A 23,863-nucleotide genomic window follows, 5' to 3' on the forward strand; every position below is an offset into this window, starting at 1 on the left:
GTTATGTTTGCAAAGATTAATGCCAGTGTATTTAAAAATAAATGCACTGGTCCTGCGTCTGCTCCCTTGATTAATAATGCCAGGTGGGAAAAACAAGAAAATTGAAAGTGACTTTTTAATGGTTCTTCTGAATTTGCATGAGGCTTGCTTATGTAGTAGTGTGCATTCAGGATTTCTGTGGAAAGCAGGAAATTAAGATAGATAAGGCTGCATAACTGTGGATTTTTCCTGTGTATTGAGTGGATAAATACCTAAAATTTAGGTAGTAGAGCATAATAGTTATCTGTGTGTATAATGTCACAATAACTTTAGTCTTTTAAGATTAAAACTCAGCATTCTGTACTTGCTCATAAATGTATAACATAAATGTTCTTTGATTAATAGCTAAAGTAGAAATAGGGTGGCTTTTTTGCTAAAAAGAGACTGGATATTACATCAGGCAGCCTGACAAAGACCCATTTTCATCAATAAGCTATTATGCTGAGATTCAGGTATCCCATAAGCTTATATTTGTTTCAGCAACTTCATCTTTTCATTTTGCACTTCATCTTCACCTTTTTCTGTTGTCACATTCAGAAAGTTGAACTGGGATAATTAAAACAGCTTGCAACGTAAAAGAAAGATGTAGAAATTCAAGATAAGTGACATTATGCAGTGAAATTTAAATTGATATGATTTTTTGTTGTTATAAATTGTAAATTGCTGTGTTCAACTGTTTAAGGACCAGTTAAACACTAGATTTGTACAGCCCAGAAGAAGCAAATGTGTGCTATGCTGTGGTGTGAATTTGCTTTGTTTTCCCTGATCATGTTTGCCTTTTATGACATGGTACATTAATTTTTAATATATATAGGCAGTTGAGCTGTTAATAGGTAAAAAAAATATAAGAAAAAAGAGATAGGAGCAAGCAAATATTTCTCATAAATAAAAGTATTTTCAAAGAAAAACATTTAAGAGAAGCTAGAAAGTGGAGGTCTGTATGTGGCAATAGCATTCTGTAGGTTTACAGCTGTTTCTGCCTGTCTAATCTTTTTACCTGAAGTTATTGTGGTAACTGTGGTGTTGCCTGCCATAGGTGATCTTGAACCAATAGCCTCCTTATAATTATCTTTAATTTAGATAGATTTGGCTTCCATTTCATACTCACACATGCTCACACCCAGTTCTTTCTCCTGCTCTTTATTTGGGAACAGGCTGAAAATGTCCGTTCAATCCTCACAATACCTGTGTCCTTTAGGTGGCACATCTGCACAGCTGCTGTCAGGTGCTGGTACCCACACTGATTGTCAGACTTGCTTTTCCTTGGAGAGATCTTGGCAGGAGGAGAATTCTCTGGAGAGGAGGTGGTGACTAATTCTGCCCTCATATGAGCACATTTCTTAGATGCTCTGGTCATGTGGATAGAAACTCACCAAACCTTTGTTGTGAATTGGTGAACATGAGCCAGCTCTGTGCTGATGCTGCTGTCTCACCCCTTTAGCTCTGAGTTCAACCCAAGCTGCTATGATTTGCCCCTTGGCATTGGCTACTGGTCTGGGTTTGATGTCAAATTAAGAGAATTGTGCAGCTTTTGTTGGGATTGAAGAGGCAGTTTAGGTCTGTCCTTTGTGTGTTGTGGGATGTTAAGCACAGGGGCTGGGTGAGCAGAAAATGGCAGTGAAGCCAGGCTGGGCTGCAGAACCTTGTCCTTGGCTGTAACAGAATTGCATGTGGTGATCTCTGTGGCTCGTTGAGGGCCTGATTGCTTTGCTTTTGAGCCCTGAGCAGCCCTGGTGAACTGAATCAATTTATCTTTTTGTGAGAACATGTGGCTTGAATTCCTGATTCTCTGGGCATGTTTGTGTTTGAGCTGATATTAGTCTGGCTCCAGATAGAGAAAACAGGGGCTCTGAATGGAACTTAGAGAAGAAAGGAATGAAGGGTCTTTCCTTCTGTAATTCTATGCTCAGTTCAAGTAATCAGCAGAGGAGTTAAGAATTAAAACACTTCTCTTTCTTGTTGGTGGTTTTTATAATGTGGAATGTATATTTAGAATCATTTATATTGGAAAGACCTTTAAGATCATTGAGTCCCACCATTAGCCAAGCACTGCCCCTAAATCGTGTCCCCAAGTGCCACATCTGCACATTCTGTATTTGGATATAGGATGCTGGTGTACTTAGAATGTATGAAATATGGGACTTGCTTATCATGTCACTGAGAATTCATTTTATGTACTGTCAGTTTTAAAATAGTCTCAGATTTTCCAGATGGAGGAAGAGTGAATAAAGTAAAAAAAAGGAATAATAAAACCTTAATCACTGGCACATCACAATCTGGCAATAACAGTACTATTTATTAGGTGGAAAGATAGAAAAGTTCCATTTGCAAAGCAGCAGACTATGTATTCACATTTTTTTACTGCTTGCATTGCAGTGGATCTAAATTTGATCAAGTATCTTTGTCATTGAGAGGCAATAAATGTTTCCCCACTAATTGTTTCTAATGCATTTCTTTTAATTTATTGTGGACATGAGACTTGGAAGCACTGAAAGTTGCTCAGATTTCATGAAAGAGCTGGAGCAATGTTGCCTTGAAATAAAACAGCAATGTTGAGTTCCTAGAGGAAGAAGTGTATTCCCTGAATGCATTTTTTCCAAACCAGCTCTTTCATATATCTGAGGTTTTTAAGACCATTTTCTCTAGTATTTGTTTACTTGTAAGATGATTGACTTTATTATTTTTCTGGGACCATTGTGTATATATATATATATAGATAGATAGACTTTGAAAATGTAATTGCATTGACCAGTATAGATTTAATTTTTAAAAGTAAGTTGTCTGAATTTGGAAGCACCTAACTTTGGAAACCTGCTATGTTCTGTAGAAAGAATCATGGTAGAATGGGAGTGTGTAGTTAATGTGTCCTTTTTAAAGAGAATATTTGTAGTTCCAGAATACCAATTACATTATTGGCCCTGCAGAAGAACTGAAAGGTGATTGCCTGAATTAAGGTGACATTGGGCGGGAGTGTGATCAAATTTAAGTTCCCTCTTACCAAACCCAATTGGTAAGCCCTTAGAATCTCCAAATAAATACTTGTGCTTTAAGGTCAGCCTAGACCTCATGGATTGCTTTTCCTTTCCCTGATAAAAGCAGATGCAAGCATGCCAAATTGCTTTGCTCCGGCTTAACCCCAGCACTGTTTGAATTCATAAATGCTACAAAAGGAAAGCTTATTACCGCATGCGACGGTGAAGTGGGAAAATGTCATGCCTACCTAATCTATTTCCTGGGAAGGGGAGAAAAATCTTTTTATTCTTTTACTAAGACCTGGGGAATAAAGTAAGGACTGGATGTGATGCTGATAATCAAGGATTGTCTTTCATATTTTGAATTGATATCAACCATATATTTTCTGTTGTCTCTGATATATTTTCTCAGAAATGAGACAGTAAAGGAACTTTTTTATGTATTGAATAATATACTGTATTTGAATAGTTTTTATTTTTTAAACTTATTTTACTTATTTCTTTACTATTAAGCAGCTGTTTCTCTGAAGCTCTTGCTTTAAGGATAAATTGTTTAAACACTGACACATTATTTAGCAGATGAAACAAAGCAGTGCTGCATTTGGGCTGTATATGGTAACTATAGGAGTTTTAGAAAGGGCATCAATGGGAGCTTTGCTCTGAATTGATAACAAGTATATAGTTTTAAATAACTTGGACAAGAACAAAACACTCCTAAAATAGAGTGCTTGAGGGGAAAGTAGGTTTTCACACTGTAAACAGTGTTCTTTGAAAGCTGGGAGAAGGAAAAAAATACTGTAGCACAGTACAGTAAGTTAAATCATTACATTAATTGAACATTTGTCTATTTGCAGTGTTTTTGCTTTGTGGATGTCAGTAAGATGAATGGTTGAGAAAGGAAGTGAAAGGGAAGTAGTAGTGGGTAAGGCTCAAAACAAAGTAATTAACATTCATAGGCTGTAAATTGTGGGTAATGTGTTAAGTTCACTTTCCTAAAACTGGTTTAGTGGTGTTGTAAACTGCTACCTGTAAATGACTTAGCAAATCTACAAACACATCTTTTGTGATAATATATTCCTCAAGTTTTGAATGAGGATGACTGACATCTTGTGTTCTATCAATGAATCTTCTTTTGTTTCATCATAAACATTTCACAAAATTTTACTTTATTTCACAAAATTTTACTTCATTTACTGCATCTAACAGGTGTTGAATACTTTTCTTTTGGAAGGTAGTGCTTAAACCTGAATGCCTTTCGATGTGGTTCTAAGCCTAAAATAGGGCAGATACTTTTTAAGCTATTTAGTAGACAGTCTATCAGCCCAATGAGATACTGACAGGATTTTATAGGATGCAGATGGTGGAGGAAAATGTAGTATTTCACTGTTACTGTTTTGTTTCTGATGACAATCCAGTTATTAAGTTGCTGGTTTTCTCACAAAACATAGCATGTGGCTACCTAATTAGATTGCTTTAAAGCCTGTTGGAAATGCTGATATGTTTCTTGAAATCTTTTTGCCTTGGGTTTCTGTTGTTAAAGGCTGACTTCTCAGTCTTAGAAAAAAGGCTTGTTCACTGGGCTAAACATGAAAAATGCATTATGCTTGATGTTCTGCTTGATGCTCTTGGTTAAAGTGTAATGTGCAACAGAATTCTCTCGATTTTGTGGCTCTTGAAGCTGTAGCTGCTGGGCAATAATGGCAAAAAGGTGCTCTGATTACAGGTATAGGGACTCTACTTAATCATCGTTGGTAAGAGATTAAACTTTAATAATTCAATTAAAGCTTTTGATGCAACTTTTTAAAAAAGAATATCAGTAATGAAAAAACTTGGTCTGGATAAGTGTGTGTTATTTGACACTGCAGACAGCATTGTTTTTGTACAGCATACTGCATATATATTTTACTGGAAGGGTTTTCATTTAATGAGGTACTTGAAGAAAATGGAAGGATTTTTTAAAATATGCTTTAAATTGTCCATGGATGAAACCTACCTGTCCCAGGCTTCACTGTACACTTTTAACTACTAAAAAGGGAACCCACACTTCTGTGTAAGAGCAGTAGGACTGAAATATAATTTTAGGGAATTGCTTATTTAAAGGCACTCAAAGGCAGTTGCAGAGAAGTGAAATCACCAAGAAGATTTAGCATAATCAGGGTAAACACAAAACTAAAGTTTGAAGCTATTCAGTTGTCTTGTGAGCAAAAGCAGATCCCAAACTGGCATGTATTTATTGTTTTATTGATAATACCTCTGAAGAAGAGCTACTGAAATGCATCTTTAACCCCACATCACGTTTTTGTATCTCAGTCTATTATTCATTTTCAAATTATTCAAAGACTTTCTCGGAATCTCTGCCAATCATCTCAAAGAAATTATGTGAGCAAGGAAGGTGGAAAATAATTTGTTTGTTCCAGCTGCTGTCCTGGAATACTGTGTCTGGTGGCTGCCTCAGTCCCAGGTGAGCTGAGTGCTTGCACTGAGTGTTCAGGAGTGGCTTCACTGTACAGAAACTCAAACTTGGGTTCAGTGCCACAAAGTGAGGATGACTTTTGGCCATATTCCTGTTATGAAATGTCGAAGTCTTTTTGCCCTTTGAAGTGTTGGTACTAATGTTTAGAGCACAGAAGCTGCAGTAGCCAATTGATTGTTTTTTCCAATGTCAGCATTTTTTATTCTGCATGAGGAACACAAATCCTTACCATAATTCACACGTACAATTTAAAATAATAGGCAAACCTGTTAACCTGCAGGTAGGTGAACCTGCTTATTCTTGTTATCCTGTGAAAATGAGATGTTGAATAAGACAGCAGTAATCAAAACCTATTATGTTTTATGCTACTTGAGTCAATACTTTATAAACATTTGTTTCAGTAGATTCCTCCAGTTAATGCTATGGTAATACTAAGCATTGTTGCTGTAACTGTTTAAATAGTTTCGCAAACTGAATTTCTTCCAGGAAAATCTCTGCTGATTTCCTGGACAATGCTGAAAGATCCCAAAAAGGACTTGCCCATTTCTTATGTGTTTAAAGACTCATTATAAGAATAAAAATTTAGTGATGAATACAGAATTCCAATTTAATTGGAGAGTAGTAGAATGCATTTTTTTTCCCTCTTCTAACTTAGAAACTGATTTTTTTGTTTTTTTTTTTTCCTACCTGACAAAAGGTAATTTAAGCCAACTAGATTGTACATTCAAAATGTACAGAAGTTTGGTCCTATTTACTGAGTATTGCTCCCTGGGTATATCTCAGCTTCCCCTCACAGGACTGACAGATGCCTAAATGTAAGAGATTGTTCTTGTCATGGGAGGCACTGACACAAATTCAGCTGTGTGGGTTGTTGGCTCTGTCTGATGTTGTCCCTTCTAATGCTACTGAACAAATCACCTTGCACAAGGTAAGCAGCATGCCCTGTCTGCCTTTTATTGAAAGCTGTTTCTTCTGATCTGTCATGTCATGATATCCTGTTTGAACAGTGTTCTTGAACAGTCTTGTGTTCAAGCCAAACTTTCACAGCAGTTTTCTGTTGCAGAGTGATCTCCTATGCAGCGTTTGACTGTGGAATGGTATCAAAGGGCCTGTTCACTGCAACATGAAAGGCTGTTACCTGCTGTGACTAAACCATGTTAAATTGTTACAGACATGCAGGTGTACCGTGTGTTGGCAGGAGTGTTCGAGCATAAATACCTTTGTTCAATCACCAGGTAATGAAACCAGCAAACTTGATTTGTCTCCTTCGTGTGAATTAAAGAAACAGATTGACTAAGGGAGATCTTGCTGAAGGAGCATTGACTTCTGAAAAGGTTCTGTCTTTCCTTTGAAATATATTTTGTTCACTATATTTTATGGGTTTTCTAATTGCATGTTGTTCAGAAGAGGTTTATTGTAAACTCTGCATGGCGTGCTCACAGTTGTATTGAAAGAGAATGTGATAAGCTACAGCTTTGTTGAACTAATTAAGTACTTCCTGGCTTTGTTAGTGTTCAGAAAACCTGACAACAGTTGTATTGTACTTTCCCCTGTATGTTTTGAAAAAGCTGTATTGTAAATGATACAAGAACAATTTTTTTGCTAGAGGGGTACCTTCTGTTGCACTGTTGACCCTGATGGAAAAGCTAAAAAAGACAGCTCTGGTCGTTTTTTCTCATTATCAGCTGCCTAATTAAGTATTTCCCTATGCACATTGAACAATAAAATAATTTTGTAAAAGTGTGAGAAGGAAGATGTTCCTGTTGACACTCTTGGTCTAGGAGAAAAAGTGTTGGTAGAGAAATCTGCTCTCCAAAGGAGGAAGAAGCATTAACAGTCTTCAAGAGAACTTCTGGAACAAATACAGGTATGGGCAGCCCTCTTTCTTGGGAGGGGACAGTGTGAATGCAATTTAAAAAACTCATAATGGCCTATGGATTCTCTGTACACTGGAGTGTCCATGCTGCAGAGTGCCACGTTTGAGCTTGAGTTCCCAGAGCAAGCTGCCATGGGTAGGGATGAGATGTTCACTTTTATTAGAGCTGTATTCTAGTCAAGGCTTTCCCTAGGTTTTTTAGAATAAGCAGGATGTACTTGGGATGTGAAAATGAGATGTTGGTTTGCTTGAGAATGCAGTTCAGAGCATCCTGGAGTTTTTTTATTACAGTGATGATGTTTTTAATGTTTTGGTAGACACAATGAGGTGGAAGGAGCAGAGGCAAAATACAGTTATCTTCAGTAAGATGAAACAGAGTTAATAATGTATTCCTCTACTTGAAAAACTTTCGAGAAATTTTTCAGAAGATATTTTGATGAGTTCAGAGAGAAGTTGGTAGTATCATTAAATAAGTTGACAACTTCTGTAATCAGCTTTTTGGTATTATAGCTCAAGGGAAAGTCAATAAACTTTGATTCCCAGCATTAATGTAATTATTTTTCCTCTCTTTTTTTTTTCTTTTCTGGCTCCTTCTGCAGAAGACTGCAGTAATGTAATATCAGATGGCCAAAAGCAATTCAGTGTTCAGAAAGGCAGTGTCCCCTAGGATGACGTACAAATGTAGGAAGACTGGGGGTGGAATAAATCATTTTCTCTGATCTTGTTAGGGATGAAATTATTATAGAGAAGCGAACGTAATTCGCTGAATATTCTGTGAGATAGAGAAGTATGAAGCTCCTTTGATTATCAAAGGTATTTTTTAAAGTTTTTTTTTTGTTTTCCCCTCACCCACAGTATTTTCCTTACACAGTACACAAAAGTGTGTTCTCATTGCCACTTGTTTTGGTAGCTGTAATATCCTACTTTAAGTCAGCTGCTATATTTTTGTTGATGGGTAATTGGACTTTAATTTTTATCTTCTCCTGACCTTAGCCTAGTGAGAAATTACTTCAAATGTTTCAGTGAAAAAACTTGCATTGTTTTTCATATTATTTAATTATTCTCATAATAATGTATTCAATTTCATTCTCATAAGAGAATACAAGACAGGTGAGATGAGTGAATCATTACAATATAAATGCCCTGGTGAATAGTATAGGCCAAAGAACATGCAAATTGACCTAAACCCACAAAAGCTTGATCAACCTCCTGTGATAATATTCTTTTTTAAGGAAAAAAAAAATGAATATTAAAGGTGATGTAATGAATCTTTAGAACAAACCTTTCCATAAGTTAATCATCAGTGTGGTTATTTGAGGCTGACCAACAACATTCAGTTGTGTCAGGTGCAGCATTAAAGGTGTGATTTCAGGTGTGAGGTAGCAGCTGTGGTTGTGTAGATCTGATTTCAGTCATATAAACAGGCAGTAGCTAGTAGCCAGCAGAGCTGGCTGGGTGCAGTGTTTTCTCCTTGTAAGTCTGCCCTGAAGAGTCCAGCACTAAGAACTTTAACTGGGCAAGTACAACTCTATCTAATTTTTTAGCTTTTATAGTCTGGGTTTTGAGGTGTATTGTTTTCCAGTTTAGGCCTGAAGTTGCTTAGAATGATCAGTTACTGTTATAAAGGAGTAATGTCCCAAGTGCTTAAATTTAAGGGTAAAAAAAGATATACCCAACTGACTGGAGTGTTCATGTTCTAATTTGGGGAGAGATTTGCTTTTGAATTAGGTGGACACTTTTTTAACTTGTGAATTCAATGAACGGTAAGAGATACTGAATTTACTGCTTGGTGGTTACTCTGTAGTTATTCCCTGGGTAAATATTTGTAGAGCACAACTAATACAAGATGCTTTCCTCTGCACTTTGTCAACTTAAACTTGCAGACATCCAGAGAATCAGTAGAGTGTGTCATGGTTGTTCTCCCCTTTGTCTATCTTAGTAACTTCCCCAGAAATCAGTCTTAGAACCTTGTCAGTACAGAGGAACAGGTTTCACAAGGCAGTTACAGGTTTGGATGATGTACCTGAACATGTCTTATAAATTCCACTAATGTGCATTATTATACAGTGAGAATTTGGTGACCTGTGGTAATTGTATTGTGTGATCTTTCAAAAGGAGGACCAAGTTCGCATAATTGGCTTAGGTACTTTGAAAAATGGAACTTTTTGATGTTTATCTTATACAACTGATAGGTTCTGGCATTTAACAGGGAAAATATTTTACTATGTGTAAAACTGAACCTGAACAAAGTAATCTAAATGTTCCTTCCTTGTGGTTTCTCCTTGATTTTTTCTTATTTCCGTTTTGGAAGAAACTGGTAATCAGAGTAGCAGACCTCTGGCTGATAAGACCTGTTTCATGTAGCTGTAAGTAGGGGCACACTTTGAAATGCTGACAGGCCTTGCATAAACGGCTGATTTTTCTTGTCCCATGGCAAGAAAGCAAGATCATGCTGCTTTATTATTGAGGCAGGTCCTTGGTAGTGTAGCTAGATCTTAACGAAATTTACCAAATGGAAACTTCATTTCTGCAGTAGTAAAACTATTTTGAACTTGTGTTATTGTTGTGTGTGCTTTGTTTTTCTTGTGTCACTTTCTTAAAATGGTTGGTTTGTTTTTTCTGAAGGTTTTCAACTAATTTCACCTTTCCTGAGCATATATTTTACCCTTTGAAGTTATCATTAGAGTATTTCCTTTGGCAGTATATTTTATTGGAGCATTATCAATGCAGCTGAGACACTGAAAAATGTGGGAGCCATGGGCACATGAGGCTTGCCTGGTAGTTTTGTGTTAGTAATAGAATTTTTTTTTTAGTGGTCTTTAGTAGAGACAAGTGTCAGTAATGTTTACCTTGGCAAAAACAAGGCACTGGGAGTAGAATAAGCCATAAAGAGAGTATGAAGGTAATACATGATAATAATGATGGTACTTATTAGCAGATGACACATTCGCGTGTGGAACAGATGGGATAAAGAGCTGTCCTGTACACTCTTCTTCTGGAACAGCCAGTGCCAGTTGATAAATAAGTATTTAATGGGCTGAATGACTTTTTGCACGATTTCTTGAAGAAAGTCTGTGGTTACAGTTGATGATAACATCACAGGATTATTTTGTGTAGTGACTTGTGTTTTCTTCTCAGGTATGTGTATATAGAGATCATTAAACTTCTATTCGTGGTGCAAACATTTACATAGGTTCAAAATCCTGAATGACCAAGCAAATTTTATAGTTTGAAGTAATCTTCCACAGGCAGTTGACTGTATGACTAATAGAATTACATATGCGTAAAATTGCTTTTACTGGAGAAGCCAAAATGCAGAATAATAGCTTGTCAAACTGTCATTTGCCGGTGAGAGTGTAGATTTTGTAGTCCAAATTAGGTTGTGTTCTTTTTCTTTTTGTCAGGTCACATTCTAATAACCATATTGTGCATTAAACCCTGTGATTATCTGAACACTTGACAGATGGTAGGATGTTAATTTATATGTAAGAGACAGTGATTGCCTGTGTAGCAATGGCATTCAACAAAATATGAAATGTCAAAATTCCCTTTTTTTGTTATGTCTTCACTTATTTCAGCAAGGTAATTCTAGCAGAGGAATATTTTGTGTAGCTAAACATGTGCTTCATTTACTAGTATTAACAGATTTTGGAGTTTTGAATCTTAATTTTTATATTGAGAGGTGTTTACATGATGGTCTAGTATACAAGAAAATTGTAGATTACAGTGAAAGAGGTTATTATATTTATGAATCTACAGTTTTTAATATGCATGTGTTTTAAGGAAAATGAGATTACTTTTAGGTTTACTTAAGAGTTACTATGATACCCCTGAGCTGGGTTTATGATAACACAATTGTCCTTAACTTAGACCAGAGTTACAGTAATTGTTATCAAAATGAGTAGTTAGTTGCTCCTAATATTTTAATTGTAATCTTAACTTGTGTAAAATGTCATGGGAAAAAATGTGTTTGAACCCAAAGAATTTTGCCTTTTTTCTGGATTTGGGAGAGTTGAGGCTGTAACATAGAGCTGAGCAAGAAGTGTAAAAAGTGGCACAGTTCAGCACCACACACTCTATGAAACTTGAAATAACTTTGTAAAGCTGCACTACAGATACCCAAAGAAACAAGCTAAGGTTATAGTTTCCTTTAACAGTGCTGTTTTCAGAAAATTCTTTCTACCTTGAAATCTTGTCAAGGCATTCCTTATTCCCTTCAGTTTATTGTATACAATTCCTCTCTACCTGTGGTTCACTGGATTTGCTTATCTGTTACAGATTGCTTATCAGTGTTACTCATGTTATCTGCTGGACCTTCAACTAAATGGTAGCACCTTTGAGTTGAAAAACTTTTCTTTTTATGAGTCAAAATCCCCAGGATACTTGTCTTTTGAACAAAGAGTTTGTTGTTCTTCAGTATTGCAGAAAAGAAAAAGGGGAGGCCAAGTATTTAATTTGCTTGAGACAGTTTTCCAGCAGAAGAGAGTTGAGGTAGAAAATCCCAAGTCTTAATGATGTATTTTTGCAGTTCAATTGTCTTTGGCTGAGACATCATTATTATGCATTTATAATAAATCACTGCTGTATTTAGGTATTCAGTAACTCTTGACTTATGAAAGAATATGTTCCTTATTAATGTTCCTTAATCACTAAGAAAATTAGTTTTCTGTAAACTGTTGCAGTGCAAGAAAGGAGTCATCAAGCCCTAGAGTGGTAATTACTTTGCTTGTGCCACAGCAGGGTTGTGTTGCTGTTTTCAGTGTGTGGGAAGGGCTGTGAATTGGTACTTCCAGAGTGCAAACAGCAAAGATCATTTTTGTTGAGTGTGTAAGTCACAGCAATTCCTTACTGGCTTTCATGCTTGGGGAAAAACGTGGTCATCAGTGTAGTCAATATGTGTTATGACAATACTTAGTATGGAAATATTGTCTCTGAAGTATAATTTTGTTTAGGAAGAACATGTACAAGAATTTCTCAAGCGAAATAGGTTGTACTTCATAGGCTGCTACTTTAAGCTGAATGTTGTAACATCTCTCACCTTGTAGGTTTTGCAATGAGCTCCTTCCTGTTACAATCTTGTCTTGAAGGCAGATAAGAATCAGGGAGTGAAATATTTCAATATTTGCAGTGGAGCTACATTGGAAATGAAGTTTACAGCTTTGCAGTCAGAAGTGGTTTTTGTGTTATGGATTCTGGTGAACTGGTAGACTCTTGAGTAGCTCTTCAAAGTTGATTGCAATGTTTGTGGCTGCTTCTGATGAGAATCTGGGTTCTATAAATGCATAGTGATAATTCTCTATGTAGCTGAAAGAAGAGATGTAGTATGTGGCCTGTTTTGTTATTTTTCTTGTGATTTTTGATGTGGTGTGGAGTATAGTTTCAGTGCACCTAAAGTCACTTGAGTACTACTTATGAAGTGACATTTTACTTGACAGTGAGGTGTGTTTTCAAATAGGAATTATGTTTCAAAGTACTGTTTGAAATACTGAGCTTGTTTCTCTTTCTACAGTATATCCATCTAAAGATCTCTCAGCATTTCATAAGCATTAATGAAATAGGCTGCACTGCAAGCCAGGTATTATCCCAATTTCACAGATTGCAGGGAGGTTAATTAACTTGCCCAGAGTCACTCAGTGGTCTGTGATGAAAATTGGTTTCTATTTAGAAATGGATTTGTCATCTCATGCTTTAGCCATCAGGCTGTGCTTCCAAAATAATATTTGTGGTTGCAAATAATGTTTGACTTATACCATAAGCTTTGTCTATGCACAAAATTGAGTAGAAGTGACCAAATCAGTTTTAACTGTACCTTTGTACATTGCAGCTGAATGGAGTTGGGTTTGAGCTGGATTTAATCTAAAAGAAATTTAAACCAGGTGAATAGAGGCATAGACTTGGCATTAAATTTATTTAATATGCAAATCTGTGCTAGTTTATGTCAAAGGACCCAGTGAAATTCATGTTCCTTATTGGTCTGAGTTTTTAATAGAAGCATTATAATTTCACTTAATCTGGTTTAACAGAAATATCATTATTTGAAAAGTGAGGGGAAAAGTCATTTTTCAAATAACTTTAGAATTCCATCAGGCATGTGACCTGTTCATTCCTGTTATTTCAGTTGTATAGCCACCACATTTAATTAAAAAAACCCCATAAAAATTAGTTTCCTGTTAAGTGTTTTTACTTTCATTAATGAAACATACAAATTCAGCTGGAGAAACTTATTAGTTTTAAGCTATAAAACTTTATTTCTGGGAGAATCCTTCTCTATAGCTTTGTTGGCTTTGTAGGAAAGCAAGTAATTTAGGAGAGAGGGCTTTATTTTTCTTGATTTATAGCCTTATTTTCCCTGGTTCTTTACCCAAGTATGCAAATCTGGTTGTAAAAGTGTTGATGCTTGGGTCTTAAGAAACCTGCAACTTCTTCACACTCCCACTGTTGACTCTTTATGTGTCCTCTGACAGGTCATTTCAGCTGGTTTTAATATAGTTCCTGGGTTTAGAAAATTGGCATGATGCTTATGAAATGCTTTGAAAACTTGAAATATGTTTTGATTGGGGAAGTATTAATTTTATTATAAAAGCGTAGGAAGCTCTTCAGAACGAAGTGATCTTTGGTTTTGACTTTAGGTGTAATCTAGTAAATCCCAGCTAAATGCAATTCTGTTTAATGAAGAATGGAATTCATCATCTAATTAACAGCACTTGACTTTATGCACCAAAATGCCTGATTTTAAAATAGTTATTTCTTTCAAGTTTTTATTTTAGGGCGTAAACCTTTTTTTAAAATGGCACATAAATGTCACCATATAATTGCTGATTACCTGTAATGCATCACCTATGTGAGGCATGCAGTTGTGGATCTTTTCTTTGAGCATTGCTGCATCTAAGGTACTGCAGTAATGCATAGGTGAGTGCTAAATTTAAACTGATTTTTTTGCATCTTCAAATGCAGTAAATCTTTAGCATCTACATTAATACTTTCAGAGATATATATTTTTTTAGAAATAAGATGTTCAATGAGCCTTTTGGTACTTCCTCCTCGTTATCCCTCCTTTCACATTCCTTGATTTTATTTGAAGGCCAGCATCTATTGGTAGCTCACCAACTGAAGTTTCCCTCAGTTTCTTTCTTTATTTTTTTGTCCAAGCAATGAGCAAATTTCTAAGACTGTTCTGAAGGTAGTGGTCTACTTAGTGCTGACAGCAAAAATCTGTCTCTTCGCTTGTATCTAATTTCCATAAGGACACTGTGGCCTGTAAGTGCAATATAATATAAATAATGCAACATGCCAACCAGGAAAAAGAGTTTGATTTAATTAATGTTCATCCAACACATTAGTCCTTCATTACATATAATTACTTGGGGACTCAAAGTAGGCACAGCTGTAATATGGCTGGTGTTAAAGTTGAGATTTCTCAATAATGCATTTCATAGGTTACTTTTTCATGTTTCCTTCAAGTTCCCTTCTCTTAGTGTTGTGCAGAAAATGACTTCAGTTAGAAGTGGATTGACCAGGGAATGTTTAGTCTTGCTGCCACTCAGATGTCTGGGAGAGCAGACCGAATTGTTCTGTTACAGGGATGTTAAATTTATAGCAGGTAAAAGCTTTCTGTGTTTGTCAGACGATTCCTTGAACACAAAGTGATTGCACCCTCAAGGCAAAGAGCCTCAATGAAAAGTGGCTGTACACAAATACAAACTAAATTCTTAGCCAAACAATTCCTAAACTTCAAGAACATGTTGCAAAGGAAAGCAGAGTGCCAGCCAAAGGCATATGTCAAGATTTGTCTAATTATATTTGTACTGTACATCAAAAATAAAGTTATGTTTCACCACAGTATTTAACTTCATAGTATTTGTAGTCTTGGTCTTAAAACTGCATTGCTGAAAGCATTTATTTGTCACTTTTTGTACATATGGATGCTCTGGCAAAGGGACTTAATGATCTGCACTTGCATCCAGCTAATGCTCTTCACTGTAAAAGAAATGTCCAGTCAGGTAGAAAATTGTTCTGAGTAACCTGGCCATGCTGAGAACAGAACTTGCTGAGAGTAGCACCCAGGTTTTCTGTGAACGGAAGTTCAGTCTCTTCTGTTGATTTATTCCTGAACAGAAATAAATTTTGTGTGATGTTCTCAAAAAAAAAAAAGTGCCACTGTTGAGGGAATAGATATTCAGGTAACACTGTATATCTGTAGGTAGGACAATATTCATTGGTTGTGTATTGCCTGATAACAGGGTCAGGTTTGTTATAGCCATGTTTTCTCTTAATATTGCCTTCAAATATTTTCATCATTTGATCATTGATGTTGTCTATGCCCCAAAAATATGACATTGTGTCCCAGGTCAGTTAGATTCTGTTGAGAATTTATTTCAGGTTTGTGTAGATATGTTTGAGTGTCTTGTCAAAGTTGGAAATCAAAGGGTTAATTATTATTATTATTGATCTTGGTAACTTATTTCATGCTTCTTTGTAATTGCTGAAGGTTAAATATTTTACTTGGTAAAAGACTGTAATTACATTTATCTTATAATTGTTCTTACTTTGCTGTGTGGCTGTTTTGGTACTCTCATCTATCATGTCATGTCTTTTGATCAAGACTTAACACTTCTGCCTCTTTCTAGGCGCAGTGTTTAGCCTGGGAGAGTTTACTAATTGTCCTTGGCTCCTTTCACATCCAGGAGGGGGAGAATCTGCTGCAGTGACTTTGAGCACCTCCAGCACAGCTCACCTGGCTCTGCTGCCTCCAGGCGCTATAAAGGGAGCTGTGCCTGACTAAGGACACACAGGTTGCTGTCATGCTTTAATGTTCCAGATTTGATTTTTGTTGTAAAGTGAGGAAAGTGACATTTTTAAGACCAGGCTCATAAGGTTCTATTATGATTTGGCACTTGTTTTGTAAAATATTTTTGTTTTAGTTAGAGAAACTGCTCATCAACTGTGGGGTTTGAGGTCACTTCTGCCCAGATTTGCAGCATGTCCCAACTTAATGTATTCACATAATAAGCATGATATAAGACTTGGCATAACTGAGAAGGTCAGAACTTGTGACTTGAACTTGAGTTCTGGCAGTTCAGAGGATGTGATGCTTGGACTTGTTCTGAATGTGCTGGATTGTGGGGTTTTTTCCTGGTTTGGTTTTTCTTTTTCCCCTGGAGAACAGTAGTAAATAATGATGAGTGTCTTTTCAGTGATTTCTGAAGTAAAGATGAAAATTCTCCAAACTTTGACTCAAATAACTGGTGATAATAGCCTTTCTTTTGAATGGCAGGAAATACTTTGATCATAACTTGATTGAAAAACATAAGACTCAAAATGCTGCTCTAAATTTTACTGTTGCTTTGTGCAAGGAATGAATTACTGGTGATAGACTATACTAATTGTTTATTTTGAGAAAAGAAAATTAATTTTTTTAGTTAAATTTTATTGGGACTAAATTTTACTTGAAGTTGTGGTACATGCAATTTCTAAGACATATGTAAATGAACTCATTAGTGCACAGTCATATTGAAATCTATTTTGGCCCTGGGATAATTTGTCTTTTCAAAGCACAACATGCCATTACTGATTCTGAAAAATATTTTTCTTTTTCTTTCAATGTGATACTATTTCTTCCTTGCATCATATATATATAGCACCCAACCATAAGGGAGATGTTTTCTTTCTTCTCCTTTATATTTTCAAATATATGTTCAAACAGACTTCCAAGTTAATCTTGCAGTTAGGCCAGTGGAGAGAGCAGAGTAATGTGTGGTGACAGGCAAAGGGATGAGGGTGGAAAGGGTCCTTCTGAGATGCTGCTGGGATCGCATTTATGGACTCATCCCAGGGGAACTACTTGGTATCCAAAGCAAGTAGGAAAGTGCTTGCAGAATTGGCAGCTGAGTGCAAATAGAATATTTTATGTGGCACTTCAAATATTGTGATAAATTTGCTCAAAATAAATCTATGCTTTCTACAGTCATTTTAGGTTTTGTTGATGCTAAAATAAAATCTCAGTGTGCTCGGAAATTTGTATTTACCATGAAACATGTAAAGTTCATTTTCTACACTTGTGCTAATTCTTTTTCTGATCTGATTTTACAGAAATAGTTGTATAAGAGTAGAAAAATTTGGTTGTACTATTACTCTGCTATAGTATTTGGTTGGAGTTTTTATTTCTGTCTGTTTTAGTTTCGTTTTTTGTTTCAAGAAAAGTATCTGAGTGGCTTAAAAAGCTGAACGGTGCAAATATAAATGGATTGATTCACAGCTTTTGGATCCTGCTAATGCCCTTCAGGGTGCTGGATTTGTACAATATTTGTTATTGGTCTGGAGTGGATCTTCAGTAACAGATTAATGTCTTTAAGAAAGGCAGGGTTTAAAGCTGGAAGTGTTTGTGGATATAAACTGTGTTTTTCAGTTTTTTGTTTGTAATTGTTTGGTGTCCTTGTCTCTCTCCTCCTCTGAGATGTGTTGGTGAGATAATCTGATGGATGTAATCAGAGCCCACCAAAACATTTGCTGGTTTCTGCTTAGAATCTCGCTGTGGGGGTTTGGAGAGGCCTGAGGCTGATCTGCACTGAGCTTTTTGTTGACAGACCTTGAATTGAGTTTGCTTTTCTGTGACTTTCTTCTATAGCACTTAGATACAGGGATCACTTTAAAAAACAATGGCAACCAAACCCAGCAGAAACAACAAAGCTTTATGAAGTCATTCTAATCCAACATCAGAAAAAACCCCAAACAACTATGAAAATCATTAAATTTGAGGTCACTGTAAATGACCTAGGCCTGTGACTATGGAGGCCTTTTATCTGTTAAATTTGTTTATATAATAATAGATTATATATGTAGTATTCTAGTTTATAATTATAGTAGGTATTTTAGCTTTAGAGAACTCATAAGACTCTATATTTTCCTGAAACTTTAGTTTACTGAATGTGCCCTACCTTCTAAAATTAATCAGTCTTGCCATTGGAATGCAATTACTGGAAAGTGTGTTGGATGTTCTGGAGTTGCTTTGTGAAAAATAATTACACACACCCTCAACCACCACCTCCTCCCTGCAAAGGCAAAGCAAAATAAATCCAACTCAAACCTTAATTAATTATTAACTAATTCATTTGGAAAGAAAAAACAGTTGAAGTATATACTCTAATGTGTTTCCTTTTGCCAGAGATCTTGACCTCTCTGGCATACCCAAGGTACCAGATGCAAGATTCTTAATGAGCAGAAAAAAAATTAAAATCAAATGGATTATATAGATTGTGGTTTAAGAAATTATACTGGCAGATGTTAAAAATATTCCTTGGAGTGTACAATTTGGTTGATGTAAATTATTTTTGTGGATTTAATGATCCATGGATAGTAAATGTTTCTCATTTGTTACAAATATCCTGTGTCAAATTGAGAATAAGCTGCTGTTTTGTTTTGCTTCATATTTACACAACCAATTTAGCTCCTTTTAACCCTGCTTAAAGAAATTAAGAAGTTGCCAATGGTGTTCATGAATTTTCAGAATTTCTATCTTATGTTCTTGAAATTTCCATGTAAGTCTCCCTTTTTCTAATTGATTATTAAAGTTACATTGAAAGCACAGCAAACATGACACAAAGAAGTAGTCTGTCTGGATCCTTGTTTTCTTTTCTAAGGGATATATGGAAAAAGAGAGACTGTGTCAAATATAATTTTGGGAAGGGATACAATCTGAAATTGTTTGAAATGCTCCTCTTTTTTGGGAAAAAAAATCAGTTAGACTTGCTCTAGAGTACACAGTATTTTGATTATTGCAAATGGGATGTGATCTCATGTTCACAATCTCTTAAGAACAGGATGAGTAGACAGAGCTGGTTCCTGGTAGTTGTTCTGTCATCCTGACCTTACCACTACTTTTGTTTCATTCTGTGAAATACAATTGACTCCTTAAAGGCAATTTGATTAAAAAAACAATGGAATCAAAACTGGGCCATTGAAAATGGAATTCAGTTCCTGGTTGTGGTTCATGTTCCTTGTAACCTTGATATGGAGGCCAAATTCAGTTGTTTCAGTGTCTTTTAAGATGTGGTAATAGATATTTTAGAACAGTAATTTACTGACGTATGAATTAAATAAAAAGTACAGGGGTTTTCCTTTTTTTATTAAGTTCAGAAAAAGTGAAGTGCAGGGAATGATAGTGTTTTATAAGATGAAACATTCACATCAATGTTTGAATTTTTCCATTTTACTTAAACCTTTTTATTTTCTTATTTGCAACAGACATGTGCTGCTGCTGGCAGTGATGGCTGAACCATCCTTATCTGCCCTCTTTTGCAGCTTCACAGTGGCAAGTCTTGCAGCCCTTCCCATTTGGGCAGGGTGACCAGTTTGAGAGAACAAGCTTTTTAGCTCCATTTTGTGCTTATCACTCTGGGTCTTGATTGCTTCTGGTAGTTTGATTGCTTCCAGCTCTCTTCAACGGGACTTGCCTGTAATCACACAAAATTGAGCAAAAAGAGTTGCGTGTGAATATATTGAGGTGGCATATTGATAAACCAGTGCTGCCTTAGCAACCATTGGTGCTCAAGTGTTTTAAACTAAAAAAAATAGTCATTAAACCTCTAAGTAGCCTGTGGACAACTTAAAAGCACCAGTGGAGGAAAAAGAAGTTGAATGAATTCATGACTTATTTGGTGCTACTCGAGAACTTGTCAGTGTTAGAGATCTCACCCAGTGTGACAGTGCCCTGGAGGACTTGGCACACCCTGGAACAAGGTGACACATGGCCTCCTCCTTTGTGGCCATGCTTACTGCCTGAAGAATGTCTCTTTATGTGATGAGGTATAGAAAATACCACCACAGAATGGCTTGGGTCGCAAAGGACTTGAAAGATCAGATTGTTCCAGCAGCCTGGGCAGGGGCACCTTTCACTGGACCTGGTTGTTCAGTGCCCCATCCAATCTTGCAGAGCATCCAACTCTGAGCAGCCTTTTCCAGCACCTCAGCACCCTCACAGGAGAGAGGTACTGGGACAGGCTGCCCCAGGAAGGATCCTATGATAAGAGTTGCATGTTCTCCAGGGGCTTGAAAAAATACATTTATTAACTGATTGGGAGAGGAGAAATATAAAACAGAGATGTATTTCACAATATTTTTGTTTTGGATTTTTTTCTGTGGATTTTAAAAATGTTTTCTGGATTTAAAGACATTTTGCTTACCACTTAAGAGATGATGGATGATGTGCTTGCATTGAGGAACAGTATACCTTTAATGTAATGGGAATTAATTTATAATAAAGCTTTTTTCCTACCACAGGAGAATTCTTAGCCTTCAACAAACTTGTTCTTAAATGCTGACTTTTTTTATAGTACAATTTAGGTTAAGTTGTTTAAAATGAGGGTTGAACATAACATTTTTGGTTTTTAATACATGCCATGGTTTAACCCCAGCTTGTGTCTCAGTACCACATAGCCCCTTACTCACACTCCCCCTTCATTCCTCAGTGGGAAGGAGAATCAACTGGTGACAAAAAAAAAAACCTCCCGAGTTAAGAATGGTTTAATAATGGAAACAAAAAAAACCCACCATAATAATAGTGATTATGATAATAACAGTGGCAATAATAATAGTAGTAATAATTGTGATGAAAAGGAGACAGTGAGGTCTAAAAATGGAAAGGAGCAAGTGATGCTCAGTACAATTGTTGAGCACCCACTGGTGCCCAGCCTGTCCCTGAGCAACCACTGGCAGCTCAGTCTATACCAAGATGAAGTAGATTGGGTTTTTTCCTCAAAGGTAGAAGAGTTTGCTTGTGTGTCAAATTTATTGAGGAAGTGATAATAGATTAAAATGTGTGCTTGGGCATTTGATGTGTAGAATTTCTAAAGCTGTATGTCATCTAAACCAGCTATGTTCAGGACTCAATTATTGGCATTTTAGATTCTCTTAGACTCTGTTATACCGTTATGCTCTGTTTTAGAGTTGCCTACATTTATTGATTTGGGACATATGCCAGTCCCTAATTGTTTCTTTCAAGTAGCATTTGTTGAGAGTCCTGAATCCATTATACAAATTCAGATTGTACAGTCCTTTGCCATATTATTACGAACTCCCTGAGCAATTTTAGGAACTGTGGACTTGATCAATCCTATTCTTTGTCTTGCCGAATTCTGTCTTTGATACTTAAAGCATCTTGAAACTACTTGTCTGTTGCTAGTTGCTGTATTTTTTTTTCCACGTGTTAGTCTGTGTAGTTATATTGTGGATATCAGTCAATATCTCTGCCAGGTGGAAGCATTCTGTGTGTCACTTTACCTCTGAATCCTCTTGTGTACCATTTTCTCTCTGCAGTCAAGCAGCTCCTCAATCTTTTGGACAGATTTATGCAGCTCTTCTCTCTGGAGGAAATTTCAGTTATGCTTTTTGCTGGTTGCTTGTTTTTACATCACTGTTCCCCAAGCCCCCAAAATTAAAAAAGTGCTTATCCCCCAGTCCGTCAGTCTTCTTTCATTGCAGCTCAGAATTTCCTGTTTTGATTCTCCTTTCATTCCATTATTTGCAAATAGGGAGGAGAAAGTAGTCTTATTTCATATATATATGCACACACATACACATTATAAATGTATATGGTTTGTTAGAAGAAAGAAAGGATGTCTTCCTATTAGCAATACTGTTAGTGGAAGGTTTTTGGGGTGATGGTTCATTCCTCTCCCCCCTCATTATAATTCTGATAAATTGTTTTCCTGAAAGGTTTGAAATTGAATGCGGGGAAATTTCTTTTTTGGTTAAGTTCAACCTGCATTTTGGAATACATTTCTCTTATTGAATGTGACAGACACCTATTTGAAAATTAAGATTATTTCTAGTCTTTAAAATAGTCCTGGAGCTGCAAATATCACAGTAGTGCTGAAGAATAAAGGAAAGCTTGGGTTGAAAGAAGGTGATTTAAGTTCAGCAAATAGGAGTTGAGTTCTTGACTCTTGCTCCTTCCTGACCTCATTCCTGACAGTGGTGAAATAATTTTGGTTATGACCAGTATTTTGAGGCTTATCTTCATTATTCCTACAGACTTAAAATGTAAAACAGAATGTAGATGTGGATGTAGGTTATTTAGAAAAATTTTACCTTTCATTCTTTGCTTCCACCTGAGAGAGATGATGATAACTTGGTTCCTTTATCTCAATTTATGTTATGTTCATCAAACAGGGGAACTGGTCTCTTGCACCAACAGCACCATCCCAGTAGGACATTCTGAGAGTTCCAGAACTCACAGATGGCTGTAGGGGTTTCATTCATGAAAGGGCACCAGGCTGTGTTGAAGAGTCTTCAAGGTCTTGAAAATTGCAAGTGAAAAGCACTTTTCTTGGTGCATTTGTACAGAAATATAGTAAGAGTTTCTATTGTGTCAGCAGATTTCTTAGCTAGGCTGATATTTAGCATACCTCTAAAAAAAGCAATGTAGTACAGTTTTGGTGGATATAGATTCTTTATGCAAAATGTCCATGCCACTGTAGTCTCTGCATTAAAATTCCAAGGAGGAATATTTTCTTTTAGCTTTCCAGTAGGAAAATTAAAACAACAGAATACAAAGTGGCAATAAGAATTCAACTTCCCAGATAGAAAAACTATGAGAAGAGTTTTTGTAAGTGTTTGGTTGTCTTAAATGCCTTGTCAAGGGGCTGGCCAGAATTGGATTTCAGTCCAAGTTAATGGCAGAACTGATAATAAGAGCTGTCAGCAAGGAGCAATAGGAGTAACTCTGATTTCTTGGCATGTCAAGAATTCCAGGAAGTACTGTGTTTCCCTGAGACAGAGTGACTCCTGCAATTGTGTGGGAATGTATTCAGTGTCTTCAGAAGACAAATAACTTCCAATCAAAATTAACCTGGATGATGCATAAAAACCTGGGGACTGAAATAGCAGCTGTTTGTGCTGCCTGGAAGGGCACAATTTCAGTCATGTCCTTGCCCACCAACCTGGGCTGCTCTGTTTCAAAAGATGCCTTCACAGCCACTTTCTTTTTACAACAGAGTGAAGGTGTCCTTTGCTTGTTGACACCTATGGGATCATTTATTTTTCAATGTAGAAATTATTAGAGAAGAGGTAGGCACTTAATAGTTGGTGAAGAGATTTAAAACATGAAGGCTTTTAGCAACAGAATAAGTGGTAGTCTTATTTATGGGGCTGCAGAAGAGTTTTGTTTTGTCCTATGTTGACTGTTTCTTAGGAAAGCTGTAGCTCAATATATAGTGCTGTCTAGGTCATTTGTGCAAATATTAGAAGTGCTGTTGGATACTGCTCAAGCCTTTTGGTGATAAGGCTGAAAACATTTTAGAGGATTTCAACATGGGAACCTGTCTAATGGTTTCAGGTAATAGAATTATTGTAGTACTTCCAGGAATTGTGTATTGGTAGAATTATTAGGAAATACACATTCAGTTAATCTAGTTTAAAAGTCTAAAATCCCATAGATGTCACAAGGAACTGAAGGTTACAAAGGTTTTCATTTGGAGGGTGAATAGGACAGGGCTCTGCTGAACTACT

General features: G+C 36.3%; 1 protein-coding gene across 9 annotated transcripts in view; it reads left to right on the top strand.

Moving 5' to 3' along the window:
- Window positions 1-23,863, top strand: part of FHIT (fragile histidine triad diadenosine triphosphatase) — a 512,254-nt gene that overhangs the window by 16,137 nt on the left and 472,254 nt on the right. For 4 of the 9 annotated variants that reach the window (XR_010441829.1, XM_064724135.1, XM_064724142.1 and 1 more), the window contains exon 1: window positions 8,764-8,876. The exons of 4 other annotated variants lie outside the window; for them this stretch is intronic. The gene's annotated coding sequence lies outside the window, so the exon portion shown is untranslated. Of the gene's footprint in view, window positions 1-6,288; window positions 6,413-8,763; window positions 8,877-23,863 lie in introns of those variants that run through there. One more of the 9 variants, XM_064724139.1, reaches the window with a different exon arrangement.

Source organism: Zonotrichia leucophrys, chromosome 12 (genome assembly GCF_028769735.1).
Source record: "Zonotrichia leucophrys gambelii isolate GWCS_2022_RI chromosome 12, RI_Zleu_2.0, whole genome shotgun sequence".
NCBI lineage: Eukaryota > Metazoa > Chordata > Aves > Passeriformes > Passerellidae > Zonotrichia > Zonotrichia leucophrys.